This window comes from Lygodium microphyllum, chromosome 9 (assembly GCF_053477565.2).
Source record: "Lygodium microphyllum isolate KBCC chromosome 9, Lygodium_microphyllum_v1.1.10, whole genome shotgun sequence".
NCBI lineage: Eukaryota > Viridiplantae > Streptophyta > Polypodiopsida > Schizaeales > Lygodiaceae > Lygodium > Lygodium microphyllum.
Window position 1 is genome coordinate 152,180,146 of NC_141143.1, and position 17,309 is coordinate 152,197,454.

Below are 17,309 nucleotides of genomic sequence, written 5' to 3' on the forward strand. Positions count from 1 at the left end.
TCTCAACACATCAAAAACCTTCCTCATATGCGACAAATGATCCTGACAAGTCTTGCTGTAGATCAAAATGTCGTCGAAGAACACCAAGACAAACTGAAAGAGGAAAGGTTGTAGAATCTTATTCATCATGCTTTGAAAGGTAGCTAGAGCGTTTGTAAGGCCGAATGGCATCACCAAGAAATGGTAGAGCCCACGATCAGTCCTAAAAGCAGTCTTGACCTCATCACCCTCTCTCATGCGAATCTGATGATACCCTGATCTCAAATCAATCTTCGTGAAGAATCGAGCCCCCTTAAGCTCATCAAGCAAATCATCTATCCTGGGTATAGGATACCTGTTCTTCACTGTTATCTTATTAAGATCCCTGTAGTCAATGCACATTCTGAAAGATCCATCTTTCTTTTTGACTAACAGGACTGGGGATGCATACGGTGAAAAACTGGGTTCAATAAATCCCATTTCAAGAAGCTCTTTGATTTGCTTGGCTACTTCCTCTCGTTCACATTTTGATAGTCTGTAAGGTGGCTTATTGATTGTCTTTGAGTTGGGTTCCAAATCAATGGGGTGATCCACCGCTCTCTTAGGAGGCAATGAAGTAAGTACTTCAAATAAATCTCTATACTCCTCAAGCAGAGCTGTCAAGGCTAGATAGTTTGCTGAATTATTAGGCTAATCCTGTGTTTCTTTGTTCAAATGCAATACAAATATCTGTGAGCGCTTTTTGTACTCTTTCTTTAGTTGTTGAATAGTGATAAGTTGAAAATCAGATCTACTAGGGATCCCCTGTAAACGGATGAGCTGTCCATTGGAGAAAAACTCCATATATAACTGTGAGAAATCCATAGTAATCCTGCCTAAGGTCATCAACCAATCACAACCAAGTACAATATCTATGGGCCCCATTTCCAAAGTGATCAGGTTTACTTTGACTTCAAAATTTTCAGCCATCTGCAAAGAAACCTGTGGGCAAATCTGCGTACTGGTTTCCTCTTCACCATTAGCCACTTGTATTCGAATAGGCTGCTGTAAGTCGGTGGAAACACAATTCAACTTGTACATAATAGATTTATTTACAAAACTGTGAGTACTACCACTATCTATCAAGATGAACATTGGCTTTCCACATATGCTTCCCTTCATACGAAGTGTATTAGGGCTCTTAGATCCCGTCCAAGCATCCATAGAGATAGAACAATTAGTGGCAGCAGGCAACTCATTACAAAATCCACCAGGATCAAATGGGATATCACCGCCTAGATCAAAAGGAAAAGAGTCAGATGGATCATAGAAGTACTCCTGTCCACCATCATCCTCGAAATCTTCATTTTTAGCATTGATTGTGACTGCATTAACTTCATCTATGTCATTTTCAAGGTCCTCAAGAACTAGCATACTCTGAATTTTTGGCTTGGCATTTTTGTATACACACTTTGAAGCATGGTCAGGAGTATACTTTTCTCCACACTTGAAGCATAAGCCTTTGTCCTTTCTTTCCTTGTAAAGATCCATGGGAATATTTTTGGAATTTGTATTGGCTGAAGTAGACTTAGGCTTATTGTCACCTTGCTTAAATTCAACCTTTGGACTATTTGCTGTCCTGAAATTGCTTTGAAGCCTAGAAGCATTAAATGGAGGATAAGTTGGTATCCCTAAGCTCCCACTAGGCATATGATTGCTGCCATAATTGTTACCAACTTGCCCTTGCTTTAAAACAGTCCTTGGCTGTCCATAACTTGGCTGAAATGAAGACTCTTTCCTATACTTCCTTCCAAAGCGCTCTGCAAGCTCAATAGCCTTGAAAAGTGAAGTAGGATTCTACGCCATAACATCAGCTGACAAGGATGGTTCTAAACCATACATGAACTTGTGTAACTTGGCCTCATCACTGATGTTTTCCACATACATGGTCAAGTTGAGGAATTGGTTTGTATATTCTCTTACACTTAGGCTCCTTTGTTCCAAGCCATACCATCTTCGTTCTAACTTCTCTTTTTCAAGAGGTGAAACAAAGACTTCAGCCATAAGTGCCTTGAAAGCTTCCCAATTCTCAATAAGTACATTCTCTTTTTTGATATACCTCCACCAAGTGTGAGCAAATCCTTCTAAGTGGAGGGAGGCAAAATGTATCTTCATATCATCAGTTTTAGGAAATATGTCGAAATAAGACTCCATCTTAGAGGTCCATTCCTCTAATTCTGATGGTGAAGAAGACTGGCCATTGAATTTGGATAAAACAATTTTGTCCTTAAATTCTCTATCATGAAAGGGTTGCTGTCCCAAAACTAGCTGATCGGGATTTCTAAGTACAGAACCCCCAAATTGAGACTGAAATCTTCCAATAGGTGGCTGAGAATTACCATGTAATCTTCCTGTTGGTAAGGCACCCCTAGAATGCTGAGTATGCAGTCCAAAAGCTTGAGTATTGGCTCCGTTCAAACTGCCCAAATAGTCATCATGCCTTTGTGAAGCTTCCCCCACTTCATATTGACTATTTGGTATGCCTCTTCTTCCTATGATCGCATCTCCATAACCATTTTGGTTGGATGTCTGAAGTGGGACTGAAGGGTCACTGTTTGAACAAGCCTTCTCATTGGCTTCTTTTGATCCCGTTTGAGACGACATTAATTGAGAAAATTTTGCCATAAGTTGAGCATTGGATTCTACTAATTTATCAATGGAAGCCTTGGTTTGGGTAGTTGATTCCATCAACTTATCAACAGTAGACTTCGTTTGTCCATGAGATAAAATCATTTGCTCCATTGTAGACTTTGTTTGACCAAATGATAAAATCATATGCTCCATTGCTGACAAAATAGCCTCATGACGTTCCTTATGTCTTAGTTCATGGGCACACAAAGCGTCATTGAGAATACTAATCTCTCCTTGTTGAGGCTCTTCAGGGTTCTCTTGAAGTGTGCTTTCCATCATGGAATCCCTGATTTGCTGTGCATAGTCCTCCTGGACCTTATTTTTGCCTTTATGTCCTACCATACTAGTGCAGTCCTGCAGTACCCCCTGTCAGTAAAACGGCTATAACTTTGGTTAGAAAACTCCGATTGCAAAACTTTTTTATGCAAATCGAAGCTTACAATGCTCTCTTCGAGATGAGCTATAGCACGCTATAACAGGTTTAGGAAAGAAAATTCTGTAACTGAATTTCAGAGTCTGAACTGTCCAGTCCTACACCCTGTTTAGACCTGTAAGTACCCTGTTTTGACCCTGTAATGCAAGAAAGTAACCTCAAATGGCTACCAAACCTTGCAAAGGGGTATATAGGACCTGTGGGTACCCTGTAGTACCTGCACCTGTGCTTCAGTATCAAAGGGTGTACCTATATCCACCTGTAAATACCTGTGGGTAACCTGAAAATGCCCTGTTTTACCCTGTTTTAATCCAGTAGGTACTTGAGTCGTTGGAAAGTCTTCAATCTTCAATTCTCCACTCGCTGTACCTGTGTGAGGGATAAAATGGCAGGACGGGCTCCGAATCACCGGGAGGTGGGCAAAGTTCCCCCCGGGTCGGTTGGTTGCACCCCTTCGGGATCTTCGATAGTGAGGGAGGGTCACCTCTCTTTTGTCCCACTATCTCCCCTGGCATCCACTTTTTTCCTCGGTGGGAATATCAACATGGCAGAGGCTAGTGTGCTAAGCAATCAGCATGATACGCAATTGAAAAATATCCATTCAGCCTTTCATGAGATGCAATTGATTAAGATAAGAAAGCTTGAGATGGGAGAAGGGTTTTACCTATGCAATTCAGTGACTCACTGATTGCTAGTACTTACCCTTTACAATTTTCCAATTTAGGCAAAAGAGAATCAACCAATCAATTGGATTAGAGTAAACAAAGGAATCAATCAATGTATTCAGTCAATAAGATTCAAATGTTGTACTGAAATCTGAGATTGAGGCCTTTTATTCACTGATTGAAGCTAATATGCATTAGGCAAGCATTGCATTCTTGAATACATGAATTCAAGCAAAGATTGGCTGAGAATTTGATGAAAATGTTCAATTCTTTAATCTCTCAGTCAATTGGCTTAAGCTCAGCAATTGGATTAGTGAGAGAGATTAAAAATTGAAGAGAAATACCTTGACATGGCTGAAAATAACTTGCCAAATGCTTGATAGGGCTCCCGGTTGTCCAATGTTAGCAAAATAATCCATAAGGCTTGCTTACCTGATGGTTGAGACCAATCTTGAAGCTTCAAATGCTTGAAATTGAAGCATTAAACCCGTTTCTCCCAAATTTTTGCTCCATAGAAGCTCTTGATCTTCAATCTTAAGCCATCCCGTGCTTAATCCTTGCAATTTGTTGAATAATCCTTGCTGAAATGATTCCACGGCCCAAAAGGATGAAGAATCTTCAAGAAATTGTCAAGAAATAGAAGCTTGGGCTGAAGCTTTCATGGCTGCCCATGGACTGTTCACCTAGGGTTCAAGAGATGCTGAAGAATCATGAATGGAGCTGAATCCTCCCTTGTTTGCTGAAGATTTCTCTTACCAAGGACCAAGGAGAGTGTCAAGAGCTGGAGGTGAGGCAGGCTGAGCAAGGGCAGGGCTGGAATCAGCTCGAAAATTGCGCCGCAATTTTCGGGGCTGTTTCCTGCTCCATGGCTTATGCAAAACTGAGCAACCTTGTGCTCATTCTGAAGGTCTTGATCTGAGGGAACTATTCCATGTGGTACTTGACCAAGAAACTCAGGGATAAGAGAGATATGAGCTGATCTTCAGGGCTGAACTTCCATGAAACCTGCAGGAAACTCCAGGAAAGGGGAAAGAGAAACCCCTCTTTTCAAAGTAACCACAGTTTGTTCTCAAACTAAGCCCGATTAACCATCCTTTACCCTAGTTACCTCCATTTTTGCATAAAATTTGATGATGTCCAGCCATTTAAGCCTTTACCCGCCATATCTGACCTTGAATATCTCCAGATGTAGTCATTACTATCTGTAGTTGTCCTGTAGCACTCCACTAGTCACTGTCTTGTACCATTTTTGTCTGAAATTGGTTTTGAAATAGGAAAATGGGAGTGAAAATGGAAGAAAATAATGGATCAAAGACTGAAGCTCTGATACCACTTGTCAGAGAGAGAACTAGGGAGAGAGAAAGACTGCAGAGGAGAGAGAAAGACTGCAGGAAGAGAGAGAAATAGAGTGACGAGGAGAGAGAAAGACTAGAATTGGAGAGAGAAAGACAGAAAAGATGTAGAAGCCATGGAAGCTTGGAGCAAGAAGGGAGAGAAAGATTGTAAATGTATTGATTCGTCAAAAGATGTAAAAAATTACAACTTCTCTCCTTATATACCAGTGTCTATGTGACATGGCATATTATTAACATTCTAACTATTCCCAGCTTCTTACATAGGGGAAGGGATTCATATACCTAAATAGAGCTGTAGGCTCGTCAATGGTGCGATCGGATCGAATCATGCGATGGCTCTCTCTCTCTCTCTCTCTCTCTCTCTCTCTCTCTCTCTCTCTCTCTCTCTCTCTCTCTCTCTCTCTCTCTCTCTCTCTCTCTCTCTGTAAAATGGTAACAAATGAGCTCTCCCTTGGCCTCTTGGCTCTTATACCCCTTCCCGGGTATGGTGTTAATGCCCCCAATCACTCACTTTGCTGATCTTAGGCATCACAAGAGAGCTTTTTACCATTTTTGGCATGATTTTTGCCCTGTTTTGCAACAGTAAACCCTACCCTTCTCCGGTGCGATTTCCTAATCCTAACCTATGCTAAATGCAACAAGAATCGAAAGCAAAAAACTAAAATAATTTCTCCATGTTTCCCAATCATCAAACAAACAAAATATCCCAAAATACTTACTTGTTTTGAAGATCAAAAACACCCAAACTTCCTACCTATCTCAAGCTCCGTTTCGGGGATGAATCCCTTACTTCGATGCTCGATATGAGGCGCGCAAGTGCTCAAGCTTGAATCTGTTTGTCCCGGCAATGGAACCAAAATGTAGTGGGAGCTCATGCTCAACTGCCAAGACCCACGGACCACTTATTGCTTCAAGTGTTTCAAGTGAGGTCTAATGGCTATCTCTCACCTAGCCGACACGTGTCGATCCTATGAGTGTAGTGAGCTTACCTTGATGCCGATACGAGTTGCCTCCTCTCTCGCATACCCCGATAGCTCCACGATCTTAGATGCGAGCTCAAGCATCCTCAAGCCTCCTCCATCTCCAAGCTCCATCCTCCATAGCCGCGCGCGCGAGAAAAGAGAAGAGAAGAGAAGAAGAGAAGAGGAGATAGTGAAGAGCTTCACCCTCTTAATCCCTCACTCTCACACACTCACTCCCTCACACTCTCACACTCCCTCTCTCAAGATCACACACAAGCAAGAAGATGAGGAGAAGAGAAGAAGAAGAGAGCTCTTGTTAGCCACACACCAAAGAATGAGCTTCCATTCACTTTTTGAACTTTATATATACAAACTCTAAAAACCCCATGGGTGCCCATCCCTTTTTACATGACCGGCCATTGTGGCAAGGTCCCTTTTTCTAATTCCCTCTTCTTGCTTCATGCCTCTAGCCTACACCCGTCTAATATTTTACAATTGGCACAGGAGGGAGCCTGGCGCTCTTTTACAAGAGTTTCCCAAGTTTTTTGAGGCGCCTTTCATTTAAAATTGCGCTTTTTGCCCCGGATTAGCTTTGGAGGTTGCCTGCGTGTCTTTGCTCTTTTTCCATGTTTTTTTCTGCTTTTTCCTTCCTTTTTCTGTCATCTCGACTTGGGGTTAACATCATAACAAAAGGAGTTCCTTTTAGAAAAAACATGTGATGTGATCCATGTCTTGTGTGTGGTGGGACTTGGTGTGACATGAACATGTCTAGATGGCACCTTCATCATCATGCTCAAAGTAGCAGTAGAGCCACATGAATTCATATGGTTAGGTGACCTTAGTATGGCTTGATCCATGGATTCCTCTTGTCCCACACATGCATATTGGCACAAGTATAGCCTCTCGGCTCCTCTTACATCAAGCTCACTTGATGTACTGTCCTCTTCCCCAAGGACACCACATGAAGGGTCCTCTTCCTTAGCCTTCTCAAACAAGTCATACTCACTCGTATGCATGATGGAATCATGAGGATATTGCACCTTAGCCTTCATACCAACCTTGAAAAAAATGAGCATTTACATTTTACATGCAGTTCACACTTGACATTACCACCAAAAATTTTATAAACACTAGTGTATCATACATGGAATGAACACTCACATAATGTTCATAGCTCTTTGCATTTTTCTTCTTTATGACTTCCATTTGTTCATCTTTACTTGCCATGAAACATGACCTTCTTAAAAAATATGGCAATCCAATCCTCTCTAGGCATAAATGCAATCCTCATTAGGTAAGCAATCCTACAAAACTATAGCCTTTTGCTATTTGGCACACTCATACTTCCATCAATTGATTTCAAATTTTCAATCTACATCAAGGGAATGCCTAATGGTGTGTTCCTTCTTGTAGGCTTATGCTATTGGATTACCTTACTTTGCCTTCCAACTTTATTAATATCCAAGTTGCCCATGTGGAACATTAACATCAAGAACATGCTCCTTTTCCACTAACTTTTTATGCCAATAAAAAGGAATATATCTCTTCAAATAGAGTATGTACATGCAACATTTGCATCCAATGTCATCACATTTTGGTAGTGATGTGTGTGAATATGCCTATTTACTTTTAGGGCATACTTAGTCTTGTAAATCTTCTCTCTCCATACTTCTCAATCTACTCTAAGTTGTGTCCTCTCAAGCTTATTCTTCTCAATGATATGTACTTGCATTCGTGCAACTTTGATGCACCTTCTTCTCTCTTGTGAGATTTGAGAGATGGTTTCTTGATGAAGGAGAGAGTTTGTTGTAGGTTTTGTGGCCAACAACAAGGGTGCTTGCAATCTCTTCTTAGCCACAATCTGAACTTCTTTTTATACTGCTATAGGGTGCTATTCACTTTTGTATGGGCAAAAGGAGAAATTGTAATACCCCTGTATGGACCCTAGAAGAAACCATAATAAGAAAATGAATAAAGGAATTGTTTGAAACTACTTGACAAAGGATTGTTTTATCTTGTTTGAATGTTGTGACATAAATTATGTAAACACACCCGATGACTTAAAAGGCTGATTAAGGAAGATGCCTTTATGTATTGAAACATAAGAGTGGTAGATAATTAGATAAATAAAGTTGAACCAAACAAGGAAGTGAGAGGGTGGAACCCCCGATAGGTTTGTCCTATGGATGGGTGGTCTCGATGAACCGAGAGTTTTCCTTCAAGATGCTAGGATTAGGAAAAGGCCAAATGATTGATTGCCTAGTCTGTCGTCTTAGATACTGATCAATGTTGTTTTTGGCAATTAGAGTTGAGACTATATCCTACTCGTAGAGGGGTTGATATGTATCACTCCCCCTCATTTCTTGCTCACTATGAACTAAGTGCAACATTGATATACTTCAATTCAAGTTGAGTTGCAAAATGCAGTGGCTCGTAGTAGCTAATGCTAGATAGACTGTTAGAAGACCTTAACATTATTAGGAGCCTTAATTTAGGTCAACCCTCATGGTTATGGTAATGAGCTTTCCCTACAATATAGTTTCAAGTGATACCTAGGTAAGAAAGTTTATGATATTTCCAACAGAGTTTTGAACAACGTCACCTAGGATAATCTCTTGATGGGCTAGTAAAATCGTGACATTGAGGGCTTCTCAATTGGGTGCATTATATAACCAACTTTTGTTTAAAGAGAAATCTTGTTTTTGCTATTTACTCCTTTCCCCTTTTTCACAATCCTCTTAGATTGATATTCTGTCTGTATTTGAGAGAGAGAGAGAGAGAGAGAGAGAATGAACCATGAGGAGAGAAAATAAAAGAAAAGAGAGTTTGTAATCAACTCAACAACCCACCTCCTCAGTATTTAGCTATGAAGCTTATGCACATATACCAAAAGAAAGGTGCAACAAATTAGAGCCTAAATCTACTAAATGTATTTTTTAGGCTATGGATAGAGTGGTGAGATAGGTTATTGAAATATTTTCCATAATAATGATGTGATCTTCAATGAGAAAAATATGCATAAGAAACCTCTTAAGGAAGTGGAAACAAGGGTACACAATCATGTGCAAGAGCATTGCCTCATGAATGTATGTACGTATTACGTAAGTTCAAAATAAGGGGTTTTAAAAATGTCATTTTTATAAAGGGATTACCTATAGATTGAATTAAAAAAGGTTGTGTTTTATTCAAGAAAATTTGACAAATAAGGATATTTGTAAATAGGCATTGAATCCATGTGATATAGAGGATATATATATATAGTGAACCCCCTGGGAGCATTGCCCTTTTTTTCTATATGAGAGAGAGAGAGAGAGAGAGAGAGAGAGAGAGAGAGAACACCCTTTTTCTTAATTTTCTAAAGTAAACTCTTCTTTCTTGAAAAGCAAGATATTCACACATATTCAAGGCTAATTGGACCACTTAACTAAAGCTAACAATGGACAATTTTTTTGGGCCCTCCACCACCTTGTCATGATACCATTATATAATTATATGCCCTAAAGGGCAATGCTAACAAAAAGGATTATTTTTTTTTATGTAATGCCACCTATTATTTTTCCATGTAGGGCAAGCACTAGCATGCCAAGTGTAAAGAGGACACAAGTAATACCTCTACTAGTGAGTAGAAAGTAAGGAGATCTATTAAGCAATAGGTTGAGAGAGCAATGTGGTACCTCTAGAAGAAAGAGTGGAGGCTAAAATTCCGACTCTAAGTTACCTTGTTGTGCTATATAGATCTACTCATATCTCTCATCCCCTAAGAGATGGAGCTTGGGGTTGATTATGTGATGTTGACAGATTGTGGGGAACCATCTTTATTATCAAGGGGCCATGACTTCTAATGAAAACTTAAGTGAAAGCTATCTATGAAATTTGAAATGGATGAAGAAATTAGACTTGGGAGTTGGTTTCTTTTCCAAAGGGCAAAATTACTTTTCCATCCAAGTGGATCTATAAATTAAAGGTTGCATGTGATGCTAAACCAAAGTACAATGAAAGGTTGGAGGCCAAAGGCTTTAAGAAAGAAAAAGATGTGGACTTTGATAAGATATTTTCACAAGTGTGAAATTGACTACTCTTTGCATTATGGTTGCCTTGGTGGCTAGGGATGAAAAGGATCTTGTACAATCCAATGTCAAGACAACATTTTCATATGGTGACCTTCATGATGAGATCTACATGTAGTATCTAGAGGGTTTTATGGAACATAGTAAAGGAATCCTTGTCTCTAAGCTAAAAAATAGGCTTTATGGATTAAATCATACCCCATGGAAATAGTACAATGAGTTTAATGCCTTTATCTAGTCTCATGGCTACCAAAAAAGTGAGACAAACCATTGATTACACACCAGAAATGCTAAAGATGGTAGCTTGGTATCGTGTTGATTCTTTATGTGGATAACATGTTGATAGCTCGTAAAAACTAGTATGAGATTGATGTCTTAAAAAAATATTAGTGGAAACCTTTGAAATGAAGAATTTAGGATATGAAAATCACATTCTAGTATGCACATAATCAAGGATAGAACAAAGATATGGCCTCTATCTGTCCCAAAAGTATTATATCAACAAAGTGTTGGAATATTTCAATATCAAGCAGTGGAAGTCAATTAGTACTCCATTCTCCCAATATGTGCCCTAAATGGAAAGATGTCACAAGTAAGGTAATCGTTCTATCAATGCCTCTAAGTCTCTTTGATGTGGAGATGATCAATGGCAAGGACCATCATCCATATTAATGCCATGATGAGAGCCCAAAGACAAAAAGGAGAAGTTAGTATTATTGGGCCTTCCACCTCTTATAGATTGATGATAGGTTAAAAAGGGCTTAAAAGAGTGAAAGAAGCATTTTGAAATGAGAGTTACCTTGAAGAGTAATAGACTCACTATACTTCTAGAGTAAGTAGCTCCTTCAAGTACAAATAGCACCACTATTGTAACCAACACAAAAAAGGCAACCATCACCAAAGTAAAATAATATCCTAACTTAGAGCATTAGTTAGAGGTCATTAGTAGGGTAAGAATTTCATTAAAGATGTGCAAGATGAATTGCAAGAGAGGTGCTAGGAAGCACAAATGGATTGGCTTGTCTAGCATGGCACCTTTACCAACCCCCATTAGCACTCACACCTTTGGTAGACTTGTCTCAAACTTTTCTAATCAAGAGGAACACCAAGGCATACCCTCACTAGGGCATAGCCATGGTGTGAAGACCAAGACCAATTGAAGAATGCTCAAAGGAATAGGCCAACCAACTACCCAAGTCTATCCTTCACTAGTCAATCTTGCATCTAGAGATGTTTTCTAGATGGAGACTTGATTTTGTTAGACCCAACAAGTGTACAACAATCCATACTCAAAACTAGTATATACTACCAATGCACCAAATGGATGGAAGCTCCATGATGATTCAATGGCTTCCAAAGTAGTGTGTCTTTACGAATGTGTCATCACTAGACATGGATATTTGATTAAATTGGTTAGTGATTTAACAAAGTCATTAAGCAATGTGTTCTCTTTCTCAAATTTTCCACACTAAGTCATTCTCATACTGCGAATCCAATAAGCTCATTGAAAGCCCCAAAAAATTAAAGGATTTGACCCTTGCAAGAGGGGGAAAGGCACACCCAAACTAGTATATATCATTGAGGACTTTATTGTGGAGGATGAGGACAAGCTTATCAACTTTCTCAAGGAGTTCCAAGGTGTGTTCATTAGGAATGACAAATTTTAATAGACTCTAATGCCAAGCCAATCAAACAACACCCTATTTGATGAATCTAAGATACACACATGATGTGACAATATCTTTAAGGTAAGATTCATCTACAAGTTGAGGATATGGAATGGGCATCAGCGCTTATCATGATCTCAAAAAGATGTGAAAATTTGAGTATACATAAGTAATAAAAAGATAGACACAACTACAAGAGAGATCACTACCCATTACCCTATACCAAGCAAGTGATTTGAGTGTGTGATAGGTAAGAAGGTATACAAATCTGCCAATTTCTTTGCAAGTTATGATCAAGTGCATGTCCATTGAAAGGACAAGCATAAAATAGCCTTATACTATAGAATGGGGAGTATTTGCATACACAGTTATGCCCTTGGGATATGACTAATGCATTAGTCACATTCCAACACTTGATCTATATAATTTGTAAGGACATGTTGCAAAAATGGCTCGAAATGTCCATGGATGACTCCTATTTTAGCTCCAATTAAGATGGTCAACTCCAATTGGGATGAACAATTAGAGGAAATAAGGTTGTTCTTTGTAAGCAACTCTTGCTCAATCCCATGAAGTGTTAGTTCTAGCTAAAGCATGGACTAATCATGGGCCCTATTGTGTCCAAAAATAGCATTGCAATAGACATGATGAAGATTTAAGTGAATACTGGCTTACCACCACCAACCAACTTGAAGGGGATCTCGTGCTTCCTAGACATGTCTATATAATATGCTCTTCATCTTAAACTACACTTGAAAGGTGAGAAGGTGAGAAGCTTGCTTGGAAGTGAGCTATGGCAGAGAGCAAGAGCAAGAAGAGAGAGAGACACAAATGGGAACTCCAACAGTCACAATGTGTGACCGGGCCTTCCTTTATTCAAATTGTCACTAAAAGAATAAATAATAAAGTGACAGTGACGGATGCCCACCACCTACAATGTGCAGTGGCAGGTACTGTCAATGTACAGAGGTGCCTTTACCCCCAACAACCTCCCACTTCAAGGTGAATCTACCCCAATGAGGAGTGAAAAGAAAAAGAAAAGACAGTACAATGTCCACATGTACAATAGGATGAGGAAAAATGTCATCTCATCCAACGCCCATCAATCTCCTTAGGAAGGCAAAGCGCTCAGTAGTGAGGCTTTTCGTGAGCAGATCTGTACAATTTTTGTCAATGGAGATCTTGACAAGTTCAACAGACTTGTCCTCCACGATCCTACATATGAAGTGATACCTCACCTCAATGTGTTTCATCTTCGCATGGAAGACCAGATTCTTGGCTAGCTGAATAGCACTCATAGAATCTGAATGCAGCATAGGTATAGTATCAATCCCAAGGTCATGAACCAAACGGCCCAACCATATGGCCTCCTTGCAAGCCTTAGTGGCCATAGAGAGAGCCATACACTTCTGAACCCTGGACATCCAAGAAATGGCACCTCCAACATAGGTAAAGACATACTCGCAAGTGGACTTCCTACTATCTACATGACCTCCATAATCGGAGTTTGTGTAGCCCACAACTCCCATCCTCACTACCATAAAAAATACACATATATGTTGTGCCCTTCAAGTATCTCATGATACCCTTTACGGCATCCCAATGCTTTTTTCCAAATGTAGCCATATAGTGTGCCACAACACCAACTGCAAAGGCAATATCTGGATGAGTGACTATCATGGCATACATCAAACTGCCGGCTAATGCATAAGGGATCTTGACCATCTCGGCCCTCTGCTCATCCATCTCTGCGGACAATCGGCCTGTGAAACCTTCACATAAGAAGGTAATGGACAGTCAATAGGCTTTACATCTTGCATGCGGAAACGCTCAAGGACTTTATGAATGTACTCCCTCTGTGAGAGGTAGAGTAGTCCCTAATGCATGTCGCGCTTAATGCGCATACCAAGAATGTGAGAGGTCTGTCCCAAATCCTTCAACTCAAAGCTCTTCTTCAGCTAAGATTTAAGAGCATCCAGCTCATCATGAGCTTTCCCTACTATTAGTATATCATCCACATAAAGTATCAAAATAAGCAATGAGCCATCATGGGCTTTTTTCGTGTAAAGACACGGACCCATAGCACTTCTGTTGTAGCCCTGTGACTACATAAAGGCATCAAACTTATGATACCACTCCCTAGTGCATGCTTCAAGCCATAAAGACTTTTCTTCAACTTGCACACTAGGTGCTCCCTACCAGGTTCTGCAAAGCCCTTAAGCTGCTCCATGTATCTCTCATCATGCAAATCCCATGCAAGGATGTAGTCTTGATATCCATCTGGTACAAGTCCAAGTCAAGCTGTGCGACTAAGGCCAAAACCAAGCGTAGGGTGGTCATATTGACCATAGGAGAAAAGACTTCATCAAAGTCAACTCCATACTCCTGTTTAAAACCCTTAGCGGCAAGTCTTGCTTTATAAGCTAGCTTGGGTTTCCACGGGTACTTTTCAGCTTGTACACCCATTTGCATGGCAAAGCCTTCTTGCCTTGAGGCAGTGCAACCAAATCCCAAGTCATATTCTTGTGCAAGGAGTCTATCTCAAACTACTGCATAGCCCTCTCCTAGGAGTGACTGTCACCCCTGCGCATAGACTCATCATAGGTGAGAGGCTCTCCTGCATCTGTAACCAAGACATAATGCATCAAGGGCTCAAATCTATCAGGTGGATGTCTATCTCTAGTAGACCGTCTCACGACAGCAGGCTCAGCTGTCTATCCAACACCCTGGCCATGTGTAGCAACTACTACAACAGGCTGACCATTTGGTTGTGCAGTCTATACTAGAACACGGGGCTCCTCCTTAAATATAACCCTGCGTATCTCTACCACCTTGCTGCCTATGCATCTTGTTTTCATGGGAGACTACATCATGGCTGCAGATGACTTTCCACACTTGCGGATCCCAGAGGCAATAATCCATCTTGCTTGCATCCCCATAGCCAAGGAAAATGCATTTGACACTCTTAGGATCCAACTTAGTACACTTGTCTTTGGGCACATGGCAAAATGCCTCACATCTAAAGACACATAGATGCACATAAGACGAAGGTTTCCCAGTCCATACCTCCTCTACAACCTGGAAATCCAAACCACTCTAGAAGGTGATCTATTTATGACATGCACAGCTGTACTCACTGCCTCAGCCTAAAAGCTCTATGGTAAGCCTACATAGCTAAGCACATTGCATACACGCTCCTGGATGGTTCTATTCATCCGCTCAGCCAAACCATTCTGGGGTGGGTTATAGGGGGTGGTCAATTGATGCTTAATACCCCTCTCATTACATAGTTGCTCAAAAGCACGTGACACATATTCTCCCCCATTGCTTCAGTCCTAAGGCATTTTAGCCTATGCCTAGTCTGGTTTTCAACAAATGCAAGCCATCTCTGAAATATAGCCAAGACATCGGACTTAAGCTTAATGGGGTTGCCCAAACTTTATTCGAAAAATCGTCAATGAACATCACAAAATACTTTGCACCACTCATAGACTGACAGGGCATGGGCCCACAGACATCCGAATGTACCAATGCTAGGGGCTCACTCATGCGTGTCCTACCAGACTTCTTATGTGTATTCCTAGTCTGTCTGCCATAAAGACAATGCTCACATGAATTAAAACATGCATAGTCAAGGGGTGGTAAGTATTGCAAACCAGAAAGCATTTTCATTCCCTTCAAGGACATATGGCCCAAACGGGCATGCCAAAGAGATATATGTGGGATGGAACCCACTAACAAAACATGGTCAACAGAGGACCCATCAACTACAAGAGGATAGAGGTTGCCAGCTTTGGCACCTCTAGCAAGCACAAGTCTACCACGAGTGATCTTCCAGGCAAAATCTCCAAATGAAACATGAAACCTAGCATCATCAAGCTGCCCTGCAAACATAAGACTGCATGTAAGCGCAAGTACATGATGTACCCCCTATAACAAAAAAGTACTGCCAATAGAGAACTGCAGTCGTACATCCCCAATGCCAACAATAGCAAGTGACATGTCATCACCCAAGGAACTGAACCAGAGACAATGCGGTAGGAGTGGAACCACTCATAGCATGGTGTAACATCAAATGAAGCACCAAAATCCAAAATTTAGCACTGCGCATACATAGAGTGAACATCAGTCAATGACGTAGCATCACAAGAACTTGCTGCAAGTATGTACTCCTCATCGGATTCATCAATCTGCATGATATTTATCTCCTTGATTTTCACACTAGATTTTGCAGGCATAATGCTGCAATCAAAGGACATTTCATGTACTTTGTCTTTTCCCTTCTCTTTGCACTTCTCATTGCGCAACTCATGACACTGTGGGTGTATATGACCCTTTTTGCCACAATGATGACATGTCACATTAGCATTTCTCCCAGAGACTTGCTACATGACTTACCACACGACTTAGACCTAGACTTCTATGAGTCTCTGCCACGGCCATTCCCACGGTCATTTTTGCCATTACCATCTCCGCCTCTAATAGTCAAAACATGCGACACACAAGAGGCATCCAAGTTCTTACAGTTGATTTCTTCTTGCAGAAGAGCACTCTCTACATTAGGCAAGTTCAAAATAGTAGCAGGAGCACATAAGGCAGTGCGGAATACATCCCATGACTCACTTAGAGTCCCAAGCAAAAACAATGGAGTAACCTCATCATTAAAGGTAATACCCTGCGAAGTCAAGTTCTTGAGAATGGCATGGAACTGGCTCAAATGAGTAGACATTGTAATGCACCTATTCAGTGAGAGACAAGATGAGGGTGGACTTGCATAACTCACCAAGCTCATCCCATTCATCATCAATCATAGTTTCAGGCTACTCACCATGCATCCTTAGTGGCTTTATCTACTATTTCTATACCAATACCTGCCAAACTTGGCTCTTCCAATAGGCATAATTCGTACCATCAAGCTTAGTGATGTTGAAGATAGCACTATCAGTGGAAGAAGAACCCATAATGCAATCCAAAACAATGGAGACAGTTCAAAATGCTTGTTGTTTTCTGTTATAAACAACCAAAAATACCACCAAAACCAAGGCAAAATGACCACGAACTGATAGCTAATGATGCTGCCCACCAAGTATCATCAAAAGTACATAGAATCATGATTCAGCATGAAAATTCTACATCAGCCCATACATAACTGCTTGCTGTAATAAATTATAGCCAGGTACAATGAGAGTAAACTGTAGGCAAAATCAATGCACCAAGTCAACCATTGACTGTCAAAGCATAACCAGCATCAAGCGGGCATAAATCAGCATATGACAATCATACGGACATCAAGCAAACACCCAAGCATGTCAAACAAATCCGTCAGTAAGCCGGCACACCCCCTATGTAATAGGGCAAAGTGTACACAACACTGGAAAGACCTGACAAAAAGAGGTGTATACTCAAGGAGTGCGAAGCCCAAATCAGCCCAAGTACATGTATGCGGACCACGGCATATCAACCATACAATATCCAAGTGAAGAAGATCCCAGTCTCAGAAGACTCAAAGCT